General features: G+C 42.9%; 1 long non-coding RNA gene across 2 annotated transcripts in view; it reads right to left on the reverse strand.

The window, feature by feature from the left end:
- Window positions 1-21,916: 21,916 nt before the first annotated feature.
- Window positions 21,917-24,399, reverse strand: part of LOC132209583 (uncharacterized) — a 43,446-nt gene continuing 40,963 nt past the window's right edge. For both annotated transcript variants that reach the window (XR_009445745.1, XR_009445744.1), the window contains exon 4: window positions 21,917-22,263. This is a non-coding gene — a long non-coding RNA (uncharacterized LOC132209583). The remainder of the gene's footprint in view (window positions 22,264-24,399) is intronic.

A 24,399-nucleotide genomic window follows, 5' to 3' on the forward strand; every position in this document is an offset into this window, starting at 1 on the left:
TATCTCCTTGTATCTCTGCCCAGCTGGCCATATTTGACATAATCAGAATGGGCAGTGTTTATTACTTTCGGGCAGATTTTACCCCTTTCAGACACATATAGATGAACCATTTAGTAGTTTCATTCATAACAGTTTGATTGGCAGTAAACTTAATGTTTTTTGAAGTAAAAAACGGAAAAAGTGCCTGAGTGTTTAAGTAAATGACAACAATTTTAAAAAGTCTTCTGAACCTGTGCTATTGCTGGAATTTCTCAATTTTTAACCAGAATGGTAGCCTGATTAGGTTGAATTAAGTTTTGATTCATGGAAAGGATTACAGAAAAAGATCAATCCAGTCAGGTTGATTTCATTTTAATTTACAATTAAAATCTTTTGCAGTCTTTTGCTTGGTTTTGCCCAGATCATTCTAAGACATTGGGGCTATTATGTGCAGCATTCTATTTTAATTTAAACAACTGTGCATGTATTGGAGTCCAGTATTCCTGAAGACTAACAATGGTCACCCGAGCTTGAAGTAGTACGAACATAAAACTGATTTTGGGAAACATGAAATTGTAGGACTTATACAGTCGATGGTAGGGCCTTGGGGAGTGTTGCTGAACAAAAGAACTAGGGGTTCAGGTGCATAGTTCCTTCCTGGAGTCACAATCAGACAGGGTGGTGAAGAAGGCATTTGGCCTGCTTGCCATCATTGGTCAGAAAACTGAGTACAGGAGTTGGAATGCTATTTTGTGACTGTACAGGACGTTGGTGAGGCCACTTTTAGAATACTGCATACAATTCTGGTCCCCCTTCTATAGAAAAGATGTAATAAACTTGAACAGGTGCAGAAAGGATTTACAAGGATGTTGCCAGGACTGGAGGGTTTGAATTATAGGGAAAGGCTGAACAGGCTGGGGCTTTTATCACTGGAGCATGGAGGTTGAGGGGTTTTCCTTACAGAAATTTATAAAATCATGAGGGGCATGGATAGGATGAATAGCAAAGGCCTTTTTCCTAGGGTGGGGGAGTCCAAAATTAGAGGGCATAGGTTTAAGGTAAGAGGGGAAAGATTTGAGAAGAAGTCATCTTTTCAAGAGAAAATGATGTATATGTGGAACAAGCTGCCACAGGAAGTGGTGGAGGCAGGTGCAATTACAACATTTAAAAGGCATCTGGATGGGTAGGTGAACAGGAAGCATTTAGAGGGATATGGGCCAAATGCTGGCAAATGAGACCAGGTCAGATTGGGATGTTTGGTTGGCGTGGATGAATTGGATGGAAGGATCTGTTTCTGTGCTTTACAACTCTGTGACTCCAAATTGGGAGGTGATAGAATATTGGTAGTTTCACTGGCTGATTCTTTTTCATTCAATCCTGGTTCCCTGGGTGTCAGTGGCTGGCCAGCATCTATTTTCCATTCCTAGTTACCCTTGAGATAGTGGTGGTGAGTTGCCTTTTTAACAGCTGCAGTCCATGTGCTGCAGGTTGGCAATGCCCTTAGGGAGGTAATTCCAGGATTTTGACCCTGTAACAGTGAAGGGGTTAAATATATTTCCAAGTCAGGATGGTGTGTGGTTTGGAGAGGAATCTGAAATTCAAAGATTGGGTCTGCAGCAGCAGTAAAATTTGTAGAAGTTCTTGGTGAATAGTTATTTTCCCAAGTTGCTTTCTCTTTGGTCACAAATTTAAAAGATTGAGAAAATGAAAAGGTACAGGGACTGCAAATTTTCCAGGTTTTGTTTTTATGCATCCATATTCTTCCTTTCCCTCTGCCCTGTCAGGCAAGCAACAGAAATATTATTCACTTGAATATTGCCAAACCTATTGTCATCATTTTTCTAAGCAGTATATTCAGCAAGCAATCTTTCCAGCCTCATAAGAGCAGCACAAGCTGGAAAACCAACACCTCATTTTCCACTTGAGAACACTGTAGCCTTCTGGGATTAGCATTGAGTTCAACAGTTTTAGGACTTAAGCACCTTTCCTCCATGCTTTCCCCCACCCCACACTCCAGGCCTTGCCTTTGCATTGGCTGTTACCACACACTACACATTGTCAGCCACAATTTGCCCCCATTAGCAACTATTAATTCCCCCAGACTGACCTTTAAACACTCCTTTGTCTGTCCGGGCTCTTTGGGCTCCACCTATCATTTCTTCTCCCTCTTCCTCTCACCCCATCATCTGTATACAAACTATCTTTTTCCTAGTTACCATCAGTTCTGAAGAAGGGTCACTGGATAGTGTGAGGTGATGCACTTTGGTAGGAGTAACCAGAAGGAAAAGTACAGGGCTAATGGCAAGATTCTTAGTAGTGTAGATGAGCAGAGAGATCTCGGTGTCCATGTACACAGATCCTTGAAAGTTGCCACCCAGGTTGACAGGGCTGTTAAGAAGGCATACAGTGTTTTAGCTTTTATTAATAGAGGGATCGAGTCCCAGAACCAAGGGGTTATGGTGAAGCTGTGCAAAACTCTGGTGCGGCCGCACTTGGAGTATTGCGTACAGTTCTGGTCACAGCAATATAAGAAGGATGTGGAAGCTTTGGAAAGGGTGCAGAGGAGATTTACTCGGATGTTGCCTGGTATGGAGGGAAGGTCTTACGAGGAAAGGCTGAGGGACTTGAGACTGTTTTCATTAGAGAGAAGAAGGTTGAGAGGTGACTTAGTTGAAACATATAAAATAATCAGAGGGTTAGATAGGGTGGATAGGGAGAGCCTGTTTCCTGGGATGGTGACGTCGAGCACGAGGGGGCACAGCTTTAAATTGGGGGGTGAAAGATATAGGACAGATGTCAGAGGTAGTTTCTTTACTCAGAGAGTAGTAAGGGAATGGAACGCTTTGCCTGCAACGGTAGTAGATTTGCCAACTTTAGGTACATTTAAGTCGTCAATGGACAAGCATATGGACGTACATGGAATACTGTAGGTTAGATGGGCTTGAGATCGGGATGTCAGGTCGGCACAACATTGAGGGCCGAAGGGCCTGTACTGTGCTGTAATGTTCTAAGTTCTATGTTCTAAAACATTAACGCTGGTTTTTCTCCACAGATACTGCCAGGCCTGCTGAGATTTTCCAGCAATTTCTATTTTTGTTTCAGATTTCTGGCATCCGCAGATTGTTCATTTTTTTGAGTATTATTGAAGCCACACTCATCCAGACAAGTGGGCAATATTCCATCAAACTCTTCAGTTGTGCCTTGTACATGACAGACAGGCTTTGAGGAATCATTTTGTCACCCTCTCTAACTATTCAAGTCCAGGCAGTCCCCAATAATTGGCTCTGATAAAGAACAAAAGAAGGCCGTGTGAATCAAGGGCTTGAGTTCACAACTAGAAAATATTCTGCAATGGTTCCAGAAACTTAAATAATAACATTTTGTCCCTAATCCACCTCCCAGAAACTAGTTTCCAATCTTCCTACCATTTCAAATATAGATTGCAATGACAGCAATGTGAGAGACCCAAAAAACACAGGCATCACATGTATCAGTGTGCCCTGATGGTCACACATTAGCTGGAAACTAATATTAAACCCTATTTTGCACTTTGACCCAGATGACTATATGAATGCAATCAATGACCACTTACACGGTTTGGACGTTATTCTAACTGTATTCTAGTATCCAAATCAGAAATGCACATAAGTCATATCACATTATCAAAAAGCACTACCAAAACTTAGGAATAATTTAAATTTGAAGTATAGTTCTAATTTGTTAGAACTGAAATTAAAGAGTTGTGTTTTACCATTATTTGCTACCAGCAGCTCGATCATTCCAATGTAGTTCAAGGACGCAGCAACATGGAGTGGTGTTCGACCGTAATGATCAGGTTGGTTTACAGAAGCTCCTCTTTCTATTAAAAAGGTGGCTACATCAACATGCCAATTACGTGCAACCTAGAAAATAAATAAAAACTGAAAATTGGACATTTAGTTCCATCATACTTATTATATTAGCATACTTATCAGAGGAGCATTTATTTGGCAGTAATGTTAAGAGGAATCTAATTTTCTTCCTTCTACATTTACTAGATGAAGGAAACATACTTGCTTTCCTGCAGTAATGCATTTTTGAGCACAAAAAAATAGAATCTATTACTGAGAAATCTGGCCTAACTAGTCTATACCATTGTTTGTACTGTACATGATGTTCTACTCATTCTAATAATCACTTCCCATCCTGCCACAGATACAACATAAAAAGACACTGGATGGCACTTTCCCTTCCCTTGCATGATATAAAATAAGTAATGGCTAGGAAAGTGGGAAATACTGTATGTTTGTACACAAAGTACGGTGGGAACAAAAAAGATGATTCTCAATGTCAACATTTTCCTAATTTTCTCCTCAAGCAATAAATGGTGAAACAGAATCTTGTATTGAGTGATGACTTGTGTTATTTCGATGCATTTGTTCTTATTAATGTCCAAACTTGCCTTATTTATATGGCAATTTAAATTTTTTCCTTTACCAAGAAACTAAATACGCAAATTCCTGACATGTACATCACTGTAGATACTTGGCAGCAATTCTAGTCCCTCATGCGCCTGCTTCTTCACCTCCCTGCATGCTCTATAGCCACCACTGTCCTCAGCCCTTCATCCATGCAAGTTGGCACTGGCAAACTACCAATCTCACCATGTCACCATGCCTTCTCTAGGATAATACATGCAGTTCAGCCCTATAACACTTTACTTTGCACCTCACAACCACCTACAACTTGCAGAGACACAAATACACATCTCATGCATCTGCACAGGATGCAGCATTTGATTCTTAGCTTGCTTCCTTCGCACTCATTCACTTTGAACCTACTTGGAGGCTGAAATCCTTTGTATTCTTCACATTAGTTTTTCACTGACTTCAGCACCAATGTACAGGCTGCCAGCCTTTCTGTGGCTCACCTTGCATTCTTATGATACAGCGGTTTTAGTGTTCAATTATAGGCTTCCAGTCTCTGGAACGTATATTGCTTTTCAGTGCAGAGGGAGAGGCAGGCAGATTATGGCAGTGGGGAATACTGAAAAGTCAATTTATCTGTCAGATTGAAGGTTAATAAGTTGCTGTGTTGGAGCATTATACATCAATGTCAGAAATGCAGTATGTGCCAGCACATTATGTGGCAAACATACTGTGTGTACTTCAAGCAGATGACCAGATGTGAGAGTCAAAGGTAGCAATCCTTAGTGGGGTGAAGGGGAACTAGACTCAGTCAAGGGATACTGCCACAGTCAGTCAAGGGTCTCTTCATGCTCCATTCCAGGGAGCTGTTCATGGTAATAAAATGTGAGGCTGGATGAACACAGCAGGCCCAGCAGCATCTCAGGAGCACAAAAGCTGACGTTTCGGGCCTGGACCCTTCTTCAGAGAGGGGGATGGGGTGAGGGTTCTGGAATAAATAGGGAAAGAGGGGGATGCGGACCGAAGATGGAGAGAAAAGAAGATAGGTGGAGAGGAGAGTATAGGTGGGGAGGTAGGGAGGGGATAGGTCAGTCCAGGGAAGATGGACAGGTCAAGGACGTGGGATGAGGTTAGTAGGTAGGAGATGGAGGTGCGGCTTGGGGTGGGAGGAAGAGATGGGTGAGAGGAAGAACAGGTTAGGGAGGCAGAGACAGGTTGGACTGGTTTTGGGATGCAGTGGGTGGAGGGGAAGAGCTGGGCTGGTTGTGTGGTGCAGTCGGGGGAGGGGACAAACTGGGCTGGTTTTGGGATGCAGTTGGGGAAGGGGAGATTTTGAAGCTGGTGAAGTCCACATTGATACCATTGGGCTGCAGGGTTCCCAAGCGGAATATGAGTTACTGTTCCTGCAACCTTCGGGTGGCATCATTGTGGCACTGCAGGAGGCCCATGATGGACATGTCATCTAAAGAATGGGAGGGGGAGTGGAAATGGTTTGCGACTGGGAGGTGCAGTTGTTTATTGCGAACCGAGCGGAGGTGTTCTGCAAAGCAGTCCCCAAGCCTCCACAGCTACCTAGAATACACCTCCTCCCACCCACCCTCCTGCGAAAATTCCATTCCCTATTCCCAATTCCTCCGCCTCTGCCACATCTGCTCCCACAATGAGGCATTCCACTCCTGCACATCCCAGATGTCCAAGTTCTTCAAGGTCTGCAACTTTCCCCCCACAGTGGTCAAGAATGCCCTTGACCACGTCTCCTGCATTTCCTGCAACACATCCCTCACATCCCGCCCCCGCCACAACCACCCAAAAAGGATCCCCCTTGTTCTCACACAACACCCCACCAACCTCCAGATACAACGCATCATCCTCCGACACTTCTGCCATCTACAATCCGACCCCACCACCCAAGACATTTTTCCATCCCCACCCTTGTCTGCTTTCCGGAGAGACCACTCTCTCCGTGACTCCCTTGTTCGCTCCACACTGCCCTCCAACCCCACCACACCCGGCACCTTCCCCTGCAACCGCAGGAAATGCTACACTTGCCCCCACACCTCTTCCCTCACCCCTATCCCAGGCCCCAAGATGACTTTCCATATTAAGCAGAGGTTCACCTGAACATCTGCCAACGTGGTATACTGTATCCACTGTACCTGGTGTGGCCTCCTCTACATTGGGGAAACCAAGCGGAGGCTTGGGGACCGCTTTGCAGAACACCTCCGCTCAGTTCGCAATAAACAACTGCACCTCCCAGTCGCGGACCATTTCCACTCCCCCTCCCATTCTTTAGATGACATGTCCATCATGGGCCTCCTGCAGTGCCACAATGATGCCACCCGAAGGTTGCAGGAACAGTAACTCATATTCCGCTTGGGAACCCTGCAGCCCAATGGTATCAATGTGGACTTCACCAGCTTCAAAATCTCCCCTTCCCCCACCGCATCCCAAAACCAGCCCAGTTCATCCCCTCCCCCCACTGCACCACACAACCAGCCCAGCTCTTCCCCTCCACCCACTGCATCACAAAACCAGTCCAGCCTGTCTCTGCCTCCCTAACCTGTTCTTCCTCTCACCCATCCCTTCCTCCCACCCCAAGCCGCACCTCCATCTCCTACCTACTAACCTCATCCCACGTTCTTGACCTGTCCGTCTTCCCTGGACTGACCTATCCCCTCCCTACCTCCCCACCTATACTCTCCTCTCCACCTATCTTCTTTTCTCTCCATCTTCGGTCCACCTCCCCGTCTCTCCCTATTTATTCCAGAACCCTCACCCCATCCCCCTCTCTGATGAAGGGTCTAGGCCCAAAACATCAGCTTTTGTGCTCCTGAGATGCTGCTGGGCCTGTTGTGTTCATCCAGCCTCACATTTTATTATCTTGGATTGTCCAGCATCTGCAGTTCCCATTATCAGCTGTTCATGGTCAGTCAGGTACATGATTCATATCCTTGCAGTTGGGGGACTGGGCCATTATGAACAGTCCTGCAGGTTAAGTGCAAGTAGTCCATGGATTACAGGTAAGTTAGTCAGGGTGCTGTTAAGATATGAGCCTGAGGCTGGTCAGTTTTTTTTCTGCAATTACAGAAAGGGAAAAATTGAGTAGCTTGGTGCATAAGCAGGAGAGGTGATGAAGTATCTTGAGTGAGTAAAAAGCACTGTAAGCAAACTAGATTAACAGTTTGGAGAATGAGGAAAATGGTTATCATGAATGTAATACTGATAGTTGTTGTCCAGGAGCATTGGTGAGATGTGTGTGCTCTGGCAAAGTTAGACTGAGTTCTGGTTCTATAAGTGTATGGCAGCAGAGAGGAGGTGGTGGCACTTACCCTTGCAGAGCACAGAAGATCATATACATGTTTAGTATCCTGCTGGGATACAGCACTGACCTGGGCTGCAAACCTGTGTCCTGGGTGGCTTTTTTGGCAACATGGCCTTCACTGGTGGTCAATTGGTAAAACAGGACTGCTTCCTGTCTCTACCACCTCATCTACTAACACCTTCCCTCTGTGAGTGATTTTTCCTTTCCTCTGGGCCATGTTTTTAACAATAGCAGTCAAGCATCACAGTTTGAAGACCAGTTACCAGCTTCAGAGTTTGAGTCTGTAGTTGTGCTTTTAAAAAAGCACAAGTGATATGAAAGCCAGAACATAGCTGAAATGGTGAGTACTTCCACCTTTCCTGCCACGTGATTCCCTGAGGTACGTGGCCAAGAATCTGGTTGCCTAATAAACAAGGGAAGAGTAGAAAGTTTTATGAGAAAACTGACTCCAAGCCACGGCAAACTGGATACTATGACTCTCACTCTATAAAAACACTTTAATTGCACCTGTACCAGAATCCAGTTTTTCATTCAGACTATGTTGATCCTGGACATAGAATCTGGATCTGTTGGTACCACTGTGAAAATACACTCTTTGATGTTCACCAACTCACTTTGTATCTCACTGGTCTGGTCAGCCCCATTATTTGACTGACTACCTTGGCTAGAAATTTCTTGAATCTTGGCTTGACACAGTTCAATATGATTTCTTGGTTATTTGGAATATTGTCCCTGTCTGGATTCTGGGTGTTGCTTTTCAATGACATTGGACCACTTTTTCGTCTTAGCTTTCCGCATTTATACCTCTAATTTCCTCTGGTGCCCAATGCCTTGCATAGATCACTGAAAGTTACATGTATAAGGCAACATTGTCCACTTTGTTTACTAGACTTCTCTGCATTGACTACAGTGCCAATGGGCAAATTATGTATAGCTTGTAGACACTGCATACCCAGTAATATAAGTATATACTTGTACCCACTTAACAGTAGTGCTCCTGTGCCTGTTAGTTTCTCCAGGATGTCTCTTTGTAATGATTCCATTGTGTAAAGATCCCTTGTACAGATGATGAACTCTGTTTACGTAATTTCTTTTAGTTCTTTTTGTAAGTCAAAACAGCACTGGATTATGATGACAAAATACTTCTCACAACTTTCTAGATATATATGGCAATAAATAACTGACTTCAATTATTCTATGAAGCTATAAAGTCACAATCACTCTACTTGCCCTTGCATCTACTTCTGAATCTATCAATGGTCTCAGTCAGTTGTAAGCTGAAGAGCATGACTTCCATGCTGTGAATTCAGAAGTTTTATGAATCTTCGAGTGGTTGGCCACATTTTACCTGGATTTGTAAGATGGTCATTGAAAAGGCCAAATGCACTTAGATTGTGGAAACCTTCACTGCCTCTGATAGTTTCAAAACTTAGTGGCATGTTCATCTGATTCTGAAATATTGAGGTCCAGAAAACACAGATCCACCAATAGTTGGAATAAAGTAAACTCAGATCAGCAATCTGTCGCCTTCCAATTAAATATGAGGCATGAGAACAAAGAGCAGGAGTAGGCAGTTCAGTCCTTCAAGCCTGCTTTCCCATTTAATATGCTCATGGCTGATCTCATCTCAGCCTCAAGAATTTTTCTTGCCCGCTTCAAGAGGCCCTACATATTACTAATTAAACATCTGACTATCTGGTCCTTAAATTTACTATGTGTCTCAGCATCCACCACATCTTGGCTAACGAATTCCGGAGATTCACCAGCTATTGAGAAAAATAATTTGTCCTCATTTCTGTTTTAAGTTTGCTGTCCTTTAGCCTAAAGCTATTATAGAATTCCTGCAATGTGGAAGCAGGCCATTTCACCCATTGAGTCCACACTGACCCTCTGAAGAGCTTCCCACTCATATATCCACATACCACTAGGTCATCCCTACATTTTCCATGGCTAGCCCACCTAGATCCACATCCCTGGACACTATGGGGCAATTTAGCATGGCCAATACACCTAACCTGCACATTTTTGCATTGTGAGAGGAAACTGCAGAACCTGGAGGAAACCTACACAAACACAGGGAGAATGCGCAAACTCCACACAGTTGCCTGAGGGTGAAAATGAACCCAGGTCTCTAATACTGTGAGCCAGCAGTACTAATCACTGAGCCACCATGCATCCCTCCACCTGACCTCTCATTCTAGATTGTCCCAAAGGGGAAACATCTATAATTACTTTGTCAATCCCCGTTAGTACCTTATGCACTTCAATTAGATTTTTCTCTCATTCTTCTGAACTCTAATGAGTACAAGCCTAAACTGCTCAATCTCTACTCATAAGCCTTTCATCACTGGAATTAATGTAGTGAATCTTCTCTAACTGCCTCCAGTGCAATTACATTTTTCCTCAAGTAAGAGGACCAAACTGTGTGCAGTACTCTAAAGGCAGTCTCATCAATGCCTTGTACAGTTGTAACAATGCTTCCCTACTTTTATATTCTATTCCTTTAGCAATAAATGCCAAAATTCCATCTGCTTGCCTTATAACTTGATGTACACACATACTAGCTTTCTGAGGTTCAAGCATGACGGCACCAGAACTTTTTTATTCTGGATAAGTTCCCACTTATTCAGGTTAAACTCCATCTGCCAAATTTTGACCCATTTACCCAACGTATCAATATCCATTTATAAATCTCTCATTTCTTTATTGTAACTTTCTTTCCCATCTATTGAGCATTAGAATCTTTATTGTTATCATTTTGCTTTTTGCAAGATTTGTCATGTTATCTGATATCATGACTGACACCTACTCAACATTTTTTTGTTCCTGAGTTGAAATACTTTTAATGGGTGTTGCCTGACAGCTGTGTTGGCACTATTTCACAAGAGTACTGAAGTTCTGCTAATAAAATTATGGTGTGTAAATATACTACAAGTGTCAGAGAAGGAATTAAACAGTGCTCAAAAAAAGCTTTTTTACTGTCTTCTTTCATTTCTTATGAGCTATACTAGATGGATTCTTTCTCGCATCCTAGTCTGCAATGTGTAACTTTCTCTTGATCTTTCGTAAGGACAGCAAATAGTAGCAATGGATTCTGTTTTATCTAAAGAATCCTGCTTACAACTCCTAGTTTATTTAGTTCACCGTTAATTTCTTCACCTGCACAAAATTTGCAGCAAGTACACTTGTAGTAGTTAAGCTCTCACAAATTTGAATAATCATACCAGGACCCAATGATTACTGCATGGAGCAAGACACAATCCCCAAATGAAGGAATAGGATCTGTAAGATCGGTACACAGTTGCAAACTAACATACGTACATTGAGTTACATACAGTTGTTTCATTTTTATGTCAGCTTTTAAACCAGATGTGTAATACTTAAGGTATGTATAATACATTACAGTAAATCTTCAAAATCTATTCTGCCATGTGTAACGTTCTTCTATTTGACATAAATAGATCAATTGCACAACATGGATTTGTAAAATAATAATGCAGATTCCTAATTCGGAATAAGACTATATATAAATAACGTTCATGAGAAAATAGTGGATATAGCATCCACTTCTACTCCTGCTTTTGTAGACTGCCTAAAGGTCATGAGATTAGAAGATCATGTACCATAGAGGTGTTGGTGATTGGCAACAGTTTAAGATGCATATCTTTAAAGGAACAAGTACATCAGATTACAAAATCCGTATGTCTCCAAATTCTTCCTCCTCCTTGCACATGTATCAAACTTCCCAACAAATGTATCAGTAATATGTTTCAACTACCACACAAAGTATTCAACAACGACACAGAGTAGTGGGATATATACTTACCTAGATTTTGCAGACATTCAACATGCAAGTCCAGGAGTTGGTATGCTTCCCTCCCAGGCATAGTTTTGAAATTTTGAGAGGTGGAGGTGTAGTGTTATTGTTACTGGACTAGTACTCCATAATCCCAGACTAATGATCTACAGGCAATAGTTCAAATCCCAGCAGATTGTGAAACTTGAATTCAATAAAAAAATCTGGAATTAAAAACCAATCTACTTCACTAACGTTCTAAAGGAAGAAATCTGTCAACCTCGTCTGATCTGGCCTAATTGCAACTTCAGATCCCAAGTAAAATGTCTGACTCTTAAGAGTCCTCTGAAATGGACTACCAAACCATTCAGCTGTATCAAAATGGCTGTAAAGTCGAACGTAAGTAATGAAACTGGATGGACCAGTCAACATCAACCCAGGGGCAGTAAACTACAAGCTCTTGTTGACAGTGAATTGTTTTCATTGACATCTGAGGCATTACACCAGTATAGGAAGGTGTGCGGAGAAGAAGTTCCATCTTAACATGGACTTACCCTCCATGATATTATGTAGTGATAACAACATGTTAAATTGGAGTGGTATTTGTGTAGTATGTGCCTGTCCACTCTCACTCACTTTCATTTCTGCCAGGTCTGCTCAGTTTTTGATCTTGTTACAGACTTGAACTAAATGGTGACAAAACAGTTGAACTGGAGAGATGAGTGACAATGACTGCCCTCGACACCAAGGCAGCATTTGACAACACTAGCACCAAAAGCCCTAGCAAAAAGCCCTAGCTTCAGTATTTGCCAGTGAGAGGAACCTTGACATCTGTGAGGACAACAGGAAAGAGGCAGATATGCTTGAACAGGTTGATGTTAGGAAGGAGGATGTGTTAGAAATTTTGAAAAACATGAGGTCAAATAAGTCCCCTGGGCCAGGCGGGATACACCCAAGGTTACTATGGGAATCAAGGGAAGAGATTGCTGCCCCTTTGGCAATGACCTTTGTGTCCTCACTGTCCACTGGAGTAGTACCAGATGATTGGAGGGTGGCTAATGTCATTCCCTGTTCAAGAAAAGAAATAGAGACAATCCTGGGAATTACAGACCAGTCAGTCTTACTTCTGTGGTGGGCAAATTATTGGAGAGGATTCTGAGAGATAGTATTTATGATTATTTGGAAAAGCACAGTTTGATTAGAAAGTCAGCATGGCTTTGTCAGGGGCAGATCAAGTCTCACAAGCCTTACCGAATTCTTTGAGGATGTGACAAAACACATTGATGAAAGCAGAGCAGTGGATGCAGTGTTAACAAAGCATTTGATAAAGTTCTCTATGGTAGGCTCATTCACAAAGTAAGGAGGCATAGGATTCAGGGCAATTTGGCTGTCTGGATCCAAAACTGGCCATCCAATGGAAGACAGAGGATAGTAATAGATGAAAAGTATTCAGCCTGGAGCTTGGTGACCAATGGTGTTCTGCAGGGATGTCTTCTGAGACCTCTGCTCTTTGTGATTTTTTAAAAATGCCTTCGATGAAGGGGGGGTTAGTTAGTTTGCCGATGACAGGAAGGTTGGTGGAGTTGTGGACAGCATGGAGGGCTGTTGTAGGTTCCAATGGGATACTGACAAGATGCAGAGCTGGACAAAGAAGTGGCAGATGGAATTTAGCCCAAAAAAGTGTGAAGTGATTCATTTTGAAAGATTAAGTTTGAATGCAGAATACAGGGCTAATGGCAGGATTCCTGGCAATGTGGAGGAACAGAGGAATCTCGGGGTCCACGTCCATAGATCCCTCAAAGTTACTACCCAAGTTAAAAAGGGTGTGTAAAGAAGGCGTACAGTGTGTTGACTTTCATTGGCAGGGGGATTGAGTTTAAGAACCGCGAGGTTACTTTATAAAACCCTGGTTAGACCACACTTGGAATATTGTGTTCAGTTCTGGTTGCCTCATTATTGGAAGGACGTGGAAGCTTTAGAGAAGGTGCAGAGGGGATTTACCAGGATGCTGCCTGGACTGGAGGGCAGATCTTATGAGGAATGGTTGAGGGATCTAAGGATTTTTTCATTGGAGAGAACGATGAGAGGTGACTTGATAGAGTTATACAAGATGATGAGAGGCATAGATAGAGTGGATAGCCAGAGACTTTTTCCCAGGGTGGGAATGACTATTACGAGGGGGCATAATTTTAAGGTGGTTGCAGCAAAGTATAGGGGGGATGTCAGAAGTAGGTTCTTTACACAGAGAGTGGTGGGTGTGTGGAATGTGCTGCTGGCAGTGGAGTCAGATATTTTAGAGACCTTTAAGTAACTCTTGCATAGGTACATGGAACGATAGTAAAATATAGGGTATGCAGCATAGTTTGATCTTAGTAGGATAATAGGTTGGCATAACACTGTGGGCTGAAGGGCCTGTACTGTGCTGCACTGTTCTATGTTCTATGTTCAAACCTGGAATCAATGGAAATCAGAAAAGAACTGCCCACTGCTTGGAGCATTGCACAGCCCAAACGAAGATGGCTGAGGTTGATGAAGGTCAATCATTTCAGTCCAGGGCATCACAGCAGGTGTTGTTCATGGTTGTGTCCTGGGCCCAACTGTGGTCAGCTATTTCATCAATGACTTTTCCTCTACTATAAAACCAGAATTAGAGATGTTCACTGATGATGACTCCTCAGATTTTAAATCAGTTTGTGTTCATATACAGCAAGACCTGGACAGCATCCAGTCTTCAGCTAATTACCACATTTGTGCTAGGCAATGACCATCTCAGATGAGAAATCTAACCATTGCTCCTTGAGGTTTAAAAACATTGACATTGTTGAATTCCCCTACTCTCATCATCCTGGGCATTACCACTGACTAGATACTGAACTTGGCCAGTCATGTAAATACGGTAGCTACAACAGCAGGTCAGAGGGTGTGAAATCTGAGGTGAGTAACTCACACTCCTGACTGCTATGCATGTCCACCTTACACAGACATAATAAAGTACTTTGCATAGAGAAGTCCTGTTTCAACAAGACTTGAGAATCTTGACAACATCCAAAACAAAGCAGTCCGCTTCACTCACACCCCATGCATCAATTAAAACATCGACTCCCTCCACCAATGACACACAGTGGTAGCTTTATATACAATATACTGCAGCACTGCAGCAATTCACTGATGCTCCCATCACTTTTCTATCTCTATCATCAAGAGGGACAAGGGAAGTAGACACATGGGTAAATCACCACCTGCAATATCACCTCATTTACCCCACACTGACCCTCTGAAGAGCATCCCAACCCCTCACCTTATCCCTGTAACAATAAGACCATAAGACATATGGCCATTCAGCTCATCCAGTCTGCTCTGCCATTCAATCATGGCTGATAAGTTCCTCAACCCCATTCTCTTGCTTTCTCCCCGTAACCCTTGATCCCTTTGATAATCAAGGACTTATCTATCTCGGTCTTAAATATGCTCAATGACCTGGCCTCCAAAGCCTTCTGTGGCAGTGAATTCCATAGATTCACCACTCTCTGGCTGAAGACGTTTCTCCTTATCTCCATTCTAATAGGTCTTCCCTTTACTCTAAGGCTCTGGCCTCGGGTCCTAGTCTCTCCTACAAATGAAAACATCTTCCCAACATCCACTCTGTCCAGGCTGTTTACTATTCTGTAAGTTTCAATTCGATTTCCTGTGCCACCCCCACCCCCACCCATCCTTCTAAACTCCAATTAGTCCCAGACTCCTCAAACATTCCTCATATTTTAAGCTTTTCATTCATGGGACCATTCTCGTGAACCTCCTCTGAACCCACTCCAGGGTCAGCACATCCTTCCTGAGATATGGGGCCCAAAACTGCACACAGTACTCCAAATGTGGCCTGACTAGGGCCATATAAAACCTCAGTAGTACATCCCTGCTTTTATATTCAAGTCCTCTCAAAATAAATGCGAACATTGCATTTGCCTTCCTGACTACTGACTCAACCCGCAAGTTTACCTTGAGAGAATCCTTGACTAAAATTCCTGTCGTTTTGCAATTCAGGCTTCTGAATTTTCTCCCCATTTAGAAAATAGTCCATGCTTTTATTCTTCTTACCAAAATGCATGGCCTCACACTTACCCACATTGTACTCCATCTGCCACTTCTTTGCCCACTCTCCTAGCCTGTCCAAATCCTTCTGTAGCCTCTACATCTCCTCAATACTACCTGTCCTTCCACCTATCTTTGTATCATCTGCAAACTTAGCCAGAATGCCCACAGTTCCTTCAACTAGATCATTAATGTATAAAGTGAAAAGTTGTGGTACCAACACTGACCCTTGCAGAACACCACTTGTCACTGGCTGCCATCTTGAGAAAGACCCTTTTACCTCCACTCTCTGCTTCCTGCCAGACAGCCAATCTTCTATCCACGCTAGCACCTTGCCTGTAACACCATGAGCCCTTATCTTACTCAGCAGCCTCCTGTGTGGCACTTTGTCGAAGGTCTTCTTGAAGTCCAGATAGATAATAGCAATTTGCTCTTCTTGGTCTACCACGCTTGTTACTTCCTCAAAGAATGCTAGCAGATTTTGTCAGGCATCACCTCCCCTTAACAAAACCATGCTGATTTTGCCCTATTTTATCATACAATTCCAAATATTCAGAAATCTCATTCTTTACAATGGACTCCAAAGTCTTACCAACGACCGAGGTTAGGCTAATTGGCCACTAATTTTCCATCTTTTGCCTTACTCAGTTTTTAAACAGGGGCGTCACGTTAGCAATTTTCTAGTTCTCTGGGACCCTCCCTGACTCTAGCAATTCCTAAAGGATCAACACTAATGCTTCCACTATCTCTTTAGTTTTTCCTTTAGAACTCTGGGGTATAGTCCATCTGGTCCAGGTGATTTGCCCACCTTCAGGCCAATCTGTTTTACTAGCACCTTCTCCTTGGTGATGGCCACCAGATTCAGCTCTGCTCCCTGACTTTCTTGAATTTTTGGAAGATTACTCATGTCTTCCACTGTGAAGACTGACGCAAAGTAATTATTCAGTTCCTCAGCTAATTCCTTGTTTTCCACTACTATCTCTCCATTGTCATTTTCCAATGGCCCAATGTCCACTTTTGCCTCTCTTTTGTCCTTTTTTTTATATCTAAAGAAACTCTTACAGTCTTCATTTATATTGCTGGCTAGCTTACCCTCATATTAAATCTTCTCCCTCCATATTTCTTTCTTTGTTGTCCTCTGTTGGTCTTTGTAAGCTTCCCAGTCCTCTGGTTTCCCACTGCCCTTCGCCACATTATATGTTTTCTTTTTTGCTTTTATGCTATCCCTGACTTCTATAGTCAGCCATGGTTGCTTCATTCTCCGGGTACCATGTTTCTTTTTCTTAGGGATGAATTTTTGCTGAATTACTCCCAGAAACTCCTGCTATTGCAGTTCCACTGTCTTTCCTGCGAGGCTCGTCTTCTATCCAAATCTGCCCAGCTCCTCCCTCATTCCTCTGTAGCCGCCTTTATTCAGCCATAATACAGTTACCTCTGATTCTATCTTCTACCTCTCAAATTACAGAGTAAATTCTATCATATTATGATCACTGCCCCCTAAAGGTTCCTTCACCTTGAGCTCCCTTATCAAGTCTGCTTTTATCAAGTCAACTTGGTTTTTCCCATGCCTATTCCACATAGCCTGCACATCCTCCTGACATAAACTATATTGTCTTTCCTTCACTATCACAGAATCAAATTCCTGAAAGTCCCTTTCCAGGCAGCAACATGGGTACACCTGCAGCAGATGGAATACAACAGACTTAAGAAGGTAGCCCACTGTCACTTTCTCAAGGACCATAAGAGAAGGGCTAGTAAAGCTAACTTTGCCAGTGACATCCATATCTTATGAACAAATTTAAAAAAACTTTGTATTTTGAAAAGAATTATTATAACACTTTAAAAAGATTAAAATTTATATATACCTCATGAAGCAAGGTTTGTCCATGTTTATCTGAAGTGTCAATTCTAGCTCCCTTTCGTAACAATTTATCTACGAATTCCAGATTTACCTAGAACATAATGGATCTAGTTTAATCGAATTTTACTGCACTTTGGAATAAAAGATATTAGACGTTTTAAAGGCTTTCAGTGTTGTTTAAAATGAGTAAAGCAATTTAACATGTGACAGTGAGGCCAGGGTCAGGAGGACTCCTAGCTCACCACCCAAAGTGTTGGTGGGAATGTACTCTACCAATACTGGCTGCCCAGCAAACATTTCAGGATTATTGTCGGATAAGTGGAACATTCCTTGTTCAATCCTACTTGGGTCCCTCTTCAAAACTCTTTCTCTGGTATATCAGTGACCTGATTGGTGGTTGGTATTGCCTCCCTTTCTTATTCAGAATTAGAAAAGTTTAACAACTTTGCTTCTAATTTTGGCACGGTGGCTCAGTGGTTAGCAGGGACTCAGGTTTGATTCCACCCTTTGATGATTGTCTGTGTGGAGATTGCACATTTTCCCCATGTCAGCGTGGATTTCCTCCAGCTGCTTAGGTTTCCTCCAACAGTCCAAATATCTGCAGGTTAGGTGGACTAGCCATGATAAATTGCCCATAGTGTCCATGGATGTGCAAGCTAGGTGGATTAGCCGTGAGAAATGCAGGGCTACAGGCAGGGTAGGAGTGTGTGTCTGAATGGGTTGCTGTTCAGAGGACTGGTGTGGAGTCAATGGGCCAAAAGGCTTGCTTCCACACTGGGGATTCTATAAAGTCACACCCTGACCTCACCATCACCTGGTTCTTCCCTGACTTCTCCCTTCTTTTTCTCAAAATCTCTGTTTCCACTCCGGAGGATAGGTTGGCCACCGATATCAACGATAAATCCACTGACTCTCACAGTTACCTGGACTACACATCCTCACACCTTACATCTTGTAAAGATTCCATTCCATTCTCCCAGTGTCTCCATCTCTGCAGTAGTTCTGATGAAGGGTCACTGTACTCAAAATGCTAACATTGTTTTCTCCCTGTTGCCTGATCTGCTGAGTTTCTCCAGCAATCTCTATTTTTTGTTAAGGTTCATTTATTGACTGGAAATGGGAATACTACCCCATCCTGAAGAGATCCTGCTTTAGAGAGTTGATTGGTGAGCAGCTCTTCCATCCCAGTGCAGGAAGATGCAATGGCCAGTACTTAACAGCTCCCAGGGTCCAAGACCGAGTGTGTGGTGTCAGGAAGGTGACAGGAGGTGAGGCCTGGGTGAATGGGTAGAGTGTAGCATGCAGGGATTGGATGTGAGAACATTGTCAGCATGTTGTAGGAGGAGGGAGGCGTGGATACAGCATCAGTGCACGTTACAGACCTTCCGGAGATGGGGAGGGGGATGCATGATATTAAAAGGACCATGAACAAAATAGTAGTTTGGTTTTGAACTGTTCTAGCATTGGTCCACCACAGACACAATAGGATAATGACTTCTTTCTGTGCTGTAAATTTTTATAATTAAATGTCATTCATTTTGTTATGTGACAGCTGCCATCTGTGTTGCCACCTAGGGTAGTAAGGAGAACAGTGTGTAATAGCAACAACCCAGCTTAGAATTTCAGAATCCCTCCAGTGTGGAACAAGGCCATTCAGCCCATTGAGTCTGCATCCTCTTGAAAGCATCCCACCCAGACCCAGCAATCCCCAACCTACCCCAGTAACTCCATTTTACCATGGTTAATCCAACTACGGGGTGGAATCCGAACCAGGCTCTGAACAGATGTCTCAATGATCTTGCCAGAACTTTACTCCTTTGTTCAAGCTGCATGGTGAGATTGCCAACAGGGAGCAGCAAGTTCAAAATTGATGATAATTTATTGCTTGCTACGGATACTGCACAATGTTCAGGGGAACAGCTTCAAAGGGATTCTCATTGGATAGGGTAGACGAGCTGACTTTGCATCTGTACGGGGAGCAATATTGTCCTCAAACAAATGAAATGTTGTCTGCAAAGATGTACATGGTGCTGGTTCCCTGGATATTGTGCAGCAAAGACTATCCCAGTTGCACCTCCATGTCACTGCCACTGCTCGGAAACTCTTTGGGATTATAATCCTGCGCACGCTAACACCTGCACAGTAGGCAATATTTATCTTTATATACTGGACAGTATGACTCTTCCTCTGGTTGGTTGCCCATGACACTGCCCTGCCTCCTTGATAGGATGGAGCACCTGGATTAGATCAAGGCTCCCTGTCCCACTCCTGCTCTGCCTTTAGTGCTGGGAAGTACATGTGCTGTCAATTCTCCAGCAGCCCCTTGGGCTGCCACCAATCTGTTAACGGAAGCAAGTAAGTCTTAAGTCTGGCTCAAGAGTCAGAATTTGAGCAACGAGGTAACAAATTGATAGACCACCTGCATAGCTATTGTATCTGAACAATGACAAGTAGCAAATCCATACAGTGGCTGCATCATTCCAACTTCTCAGCAATGAGAGATGGTGAGTCCTGAATGCCTGCCTGCACCAGTGCTCCTCCCTGTATATCTGCACAAAATCCCTCATGGCCAAGGCCTCAGCTGGGGACTCAGCAGGTACCTGATCTCCAGCTGTCCTCCAACTGCAAGTGGCCTGGGGCATTTATCTTTCACTGATTTGCAGAGATGCAGCTGTGCAGAACGCAATGGATGACTTCTCAGACCCTAGCAATATGATGAGATTAGTGATGTTGGTGTCTAAAAGGTAATGCTGCTGATGGTCCCTCCAATCTTTCCCTATAATAATTGCGGAGGTGAAGAAACTCTCCCCTGCAGGAGACAGGCTGGTCAGGACAAAAGTATGGGTCTATCTGTAAGACACAAATGGCATTATAGCCACTGGTTAGTAGTGGTGTTCAATGCCTAGTTAATGTGACCACTGCGGTGGAATGTCAAGCATTAATTAAGTGCCAGGAATGGGTATTTCTATATCCCTGGGGTCACTGTCTTCTCCAGCAGGACAAGAGTCTTTTCCTCAGAGGAAGTGAGGACACAGATGTTGAAAGTTACATTTGGGCATGGACTGATTCAGCGTTTAAGGAGTCACAATAGTGCTGAATATTGTGTAGACAGCAGCAAGCATCCACACTTCTGACCTTATGATGGAGGAAAGGTCATTGATGGGAGCAGCTGAAAATGGGTGGGCCAAGGACACTATCCTGTAGAGATGTCCTGAAGCTGAGATGACTAATCTCCAAACATAAATATCTTACTTTGTGCGGGTTATGACAGAGAGTTTTCCCGACTTCTGTTTTGTTAAGATTCCTTGATACTGAGTCAAATACAGACTTGATATCGAGAGTTGTCACTCTCACGTCACCTCTGTAATTCAGCACTTTTGTCCATGTTTGGAGCTGGGAACAATGGCTTGATGTTTGGTTGTGGGGTCATAGTCCAAGTGGAGCTGAGAAGAAGTGTCAAGGAGTTGGCATTCAGTTCTGCTAAGGAGAGGTTAGTCCTCCAACAACAGCAGCACACTTGTCGGCAGATTTAATGACAGTCTTATGCTTGGACCTCAAAGAACAGAGAGCAGGTTAGAGCTAGATAGAAGAGAAACTGAGGGATGACCAATGTCATGCAGGGAGTTATTAATGAAATGATTCAAAGAGGGTAACAGGCCAGAGGGAAAGATCCAGTTGCACATCAAAGCAGAGGGATAGATGGGAAATTAGGGGATGAAGCTGAGGCTTTCACTATGCACAGAGCATTCAGTGAGAGAGATCAGGGTCAGCAGATATTGTGAATGATAGGCAATAGATGAATCTTGAAGAACAGAAGGCAATAGAGGAAGAGAAGAGGATGAAATATGCAGAGTGATACTAGTAGCCATGAGTTGATGGAACCTGATTTTCACAACAGGAAGGAGAATAAAAAGTCTTTTTGTTAAAACGCTGAATGAGGCAAAGAATGAAATGGAAAGATCAACAGAGTGCATGTGGTAGTCCATGACATTGAGAGTGCTTCTTGGGGTGCAGTGGAAACAGCAGTTCAAGGAATTATGGAAGTCTCAGAGATATCTCTGATCGTACTAAGAAGAGCAGAACTTAAGCATGAATCCATGCAGTATAAATTGAAGCCAGAGACATTTGCTAATGAAGGAAATATGACTGCAGAAGTAGTTTATCTTTATGTGACTAAGCACAAAAAAGGAAATACAAAGCAAGGTAGGTGAACAAGGTCGGAGAATCAAATGGAAACTCCATTGGAGAGTAGAGCAGAACTCCATCCAGGTAAGAATTCCTGAATTATCAACATATTTTATTTATTCTTACTTCACAACTAGTGAGAACTTAAGAGCAAATGAAAGACTTTCCTTTAGCATTATAAAATTCTATTTTACAGAATGGGAATGCTGCATTGTGAAATACATAAAATGACAATCTCAATCCAATAATTTTAAAGAAAGAGTTCAAGGAACAAAGGCACAGTTAGGATGCACCAGAAAGTGTACAAATATCTGTCTTTATAGCACTTCGAACATTCTAAAAATTCTGGAAAATACCAATTCTTTCTGATGATATATTCAGTGCTAAATATGCCTTTTCAACACCTTTTGCCAACGACAACCATCCACAACAAATGCAGAGTTTTATAGTACCATGGAATTTGGTTGATTTGATTTTGCAGCGGAAATAAAGTGGTAGATCAAGGTTTCGCTTAGTAATTGTATTGTATTTTCTGCTTCAGGAATCCTTTCAAAGTCATGATCGAATTTCAGAGCAGTGAGGTTTATCCATTCTAAACCTGAAAAGGTTCTAGGAGGAACTCCAGAAGCTGTGAGGAAAAGAAAATATATTAAGCATACTGCAACTTCTGTAGGATAGACTATTTACAATATCTTAGATAGCAATAAGCACAACAAGATTACTCATATTTACCTCAAAACAACAAAATTAAAAATTCCATTTTTTTCCTTTGTTTTCTTATCATGCAAATTCTTTGGTGATACCATTTATGGTTTTTCAAATTATATACTATATACTGAAAGTCTAGTTAGGTATCAGTTAACCCTTAATTTTCTATAAATAGCTGCTCAGAACAAATGGTAAGAATGAACAGGCAACCAGTAAGAGTTTTGTCATGCAAGTTAATAATAAGTTAATTAAACATGAAGATAGAATATGTGCAGTTCTAATTAAAAGAATTTCCATGACCTGCTCAGGAAGTCAAATTGCATAACCATGTCAATCATAAGGCTGGAACCAAAAAACAAAAAAAACTACCTATATACTTTCACAGCTTTCTTCCAAAATAGAAGGGACAGCAATTAAATCAAATTTGTTTAAGTCGGGGAGCTGAGGGGCAAGGCAGAGAGCAAAAATAAAGAACATTAAGGCTGAAAAAATCACAACAATGTTCAGCCAGAAATGCCAAGTGGATCATCCATCGCGGTCTCCTCCAGAGATCTCCAGATGCCAATTTGATTCACTCCACATGATGTCAAGAAATGTTTGAAGGCATTGGATATTCCAAGGCTTATGAACCTGACAATATTCTGCCAAGAGTCCTGAAGACTGGGCTGCAGACTTAACTAAGCTATTTCAGTACAGCAGCAACACTGGCAATTACATGGCAATCTGTAAACTCCCATATGTCCTCTATACAAAATGCAGGCAATGTGGTTAATAACCACCCTATCAGTATATTGCCATCATTAATTAAGAAATTCATCAACGATCTTTAAAGAATACCTTTCAAATTCACAATCACTTCTCTCTACAAGGACATGGGCAAGGATGCGGGAACACCACCAGCTGCAAGTTCCCTTCCAAGTCACTCACCATCCTGACTTGAAAATGTAACACTGTTCCTTCAGTTTTGTTTGGTCAGATACCCTGGAATTCTTTCCCTAATGGCATTACGGAACTATTTGCAAGACTATAGCAGTTCAATGTGGCAGCTCACAACACCTTCTTGAGGGCATCTTAGGACAGAAAATAAATGTTGGTGAAGCCAATGATGTCCACGTCCCATGACTGAATAAAAAGAGGTATGCAGTCCGAGGAACTACTGTCCTGGCCTTATGTACATATGCAATAGAAAGAGATGAAGAACATGTCAGTCTCATATTAAAGTCTCTCGTAGAAAGAAAGTGGAGTGGAATTATGCTCAGAAATAACGGGAACTGCAGATGCTGGATGAGAGTGTGAAGCTGGATGAAGCAGCATCTCAGGAGCACAAAAGCTGACGTTTCGGGCCTAGACCCTTCATCAGAGAGGGGGATGGGGAGCGGGTTCTGGAATAAATAGGGAGAAGGGGGGAGGCGGACCGAAGATGGAAAGAAAAGAAGATAGGTGGAGAGGAGAGTATAGGTGGGGAGGTAGGGAGGGGATAGGTCAGTCTAGGGAAGACGGACAGGTCAAGGAGGCGGGATGAGGTTAGTAGGTAGGAAATGGAGGTGCGGCTTGAGGTGGGAGGAAGGGATAGGTGAGAGGAAGAACAGGTTAGGGAGGCGGGGACAGGCTGGGCTGGTTTTGAGATGCAGTGGGGGAAGGGGAGATTTTGAAGCTTGTGAAGTCCATATTGATACCATTGGGCTGCAGGGTTCCCAAGCGGAATATGAGTTGCTGTTTCTGCAACCTTCGGGTGGCATCATTGTGGCACTGCAGGAGGCCCATGATGGACATGTCGTCTGAGGAACGGGAGGGGGAGTTAAAACGGTTTGTGACTGGGAGGTGCAGTTGTTTATTGCGAACGAAGCGGAGGTGTTCTGCAAAGCGGTCCCCAAGCCTCCGCTTGGTTTCCCCAATGTAGAGGTAGCCATTCCGGGGAATTATGCTGTTGACTTCTGATACAGAGAGTTATTCCGAGACTGGAGAGAGGCCATTCACCTGCTCTGAAGGCGGGACAAGATTCACTCACTTATCAAATTTGCTGAGACACCAGTTTATTCACACTGGTGAGGGGCCA

Source organism: Stegostoma tigrinum, chromosome 5, assembly GCF_030684315.1.
Source record: "Stegostoma tigrinum isolate sSteTig4 chromosome 5, sSteTig4.hap1, whole genome shotgun sequence".
Taxonomy (NCBI): Eukaryota; Metazoa; Chordata; class Chondrichthyes; order Orectolobiformes; family Stegostomatidae; genus Stegostoma; species Stegostoma tigrinum.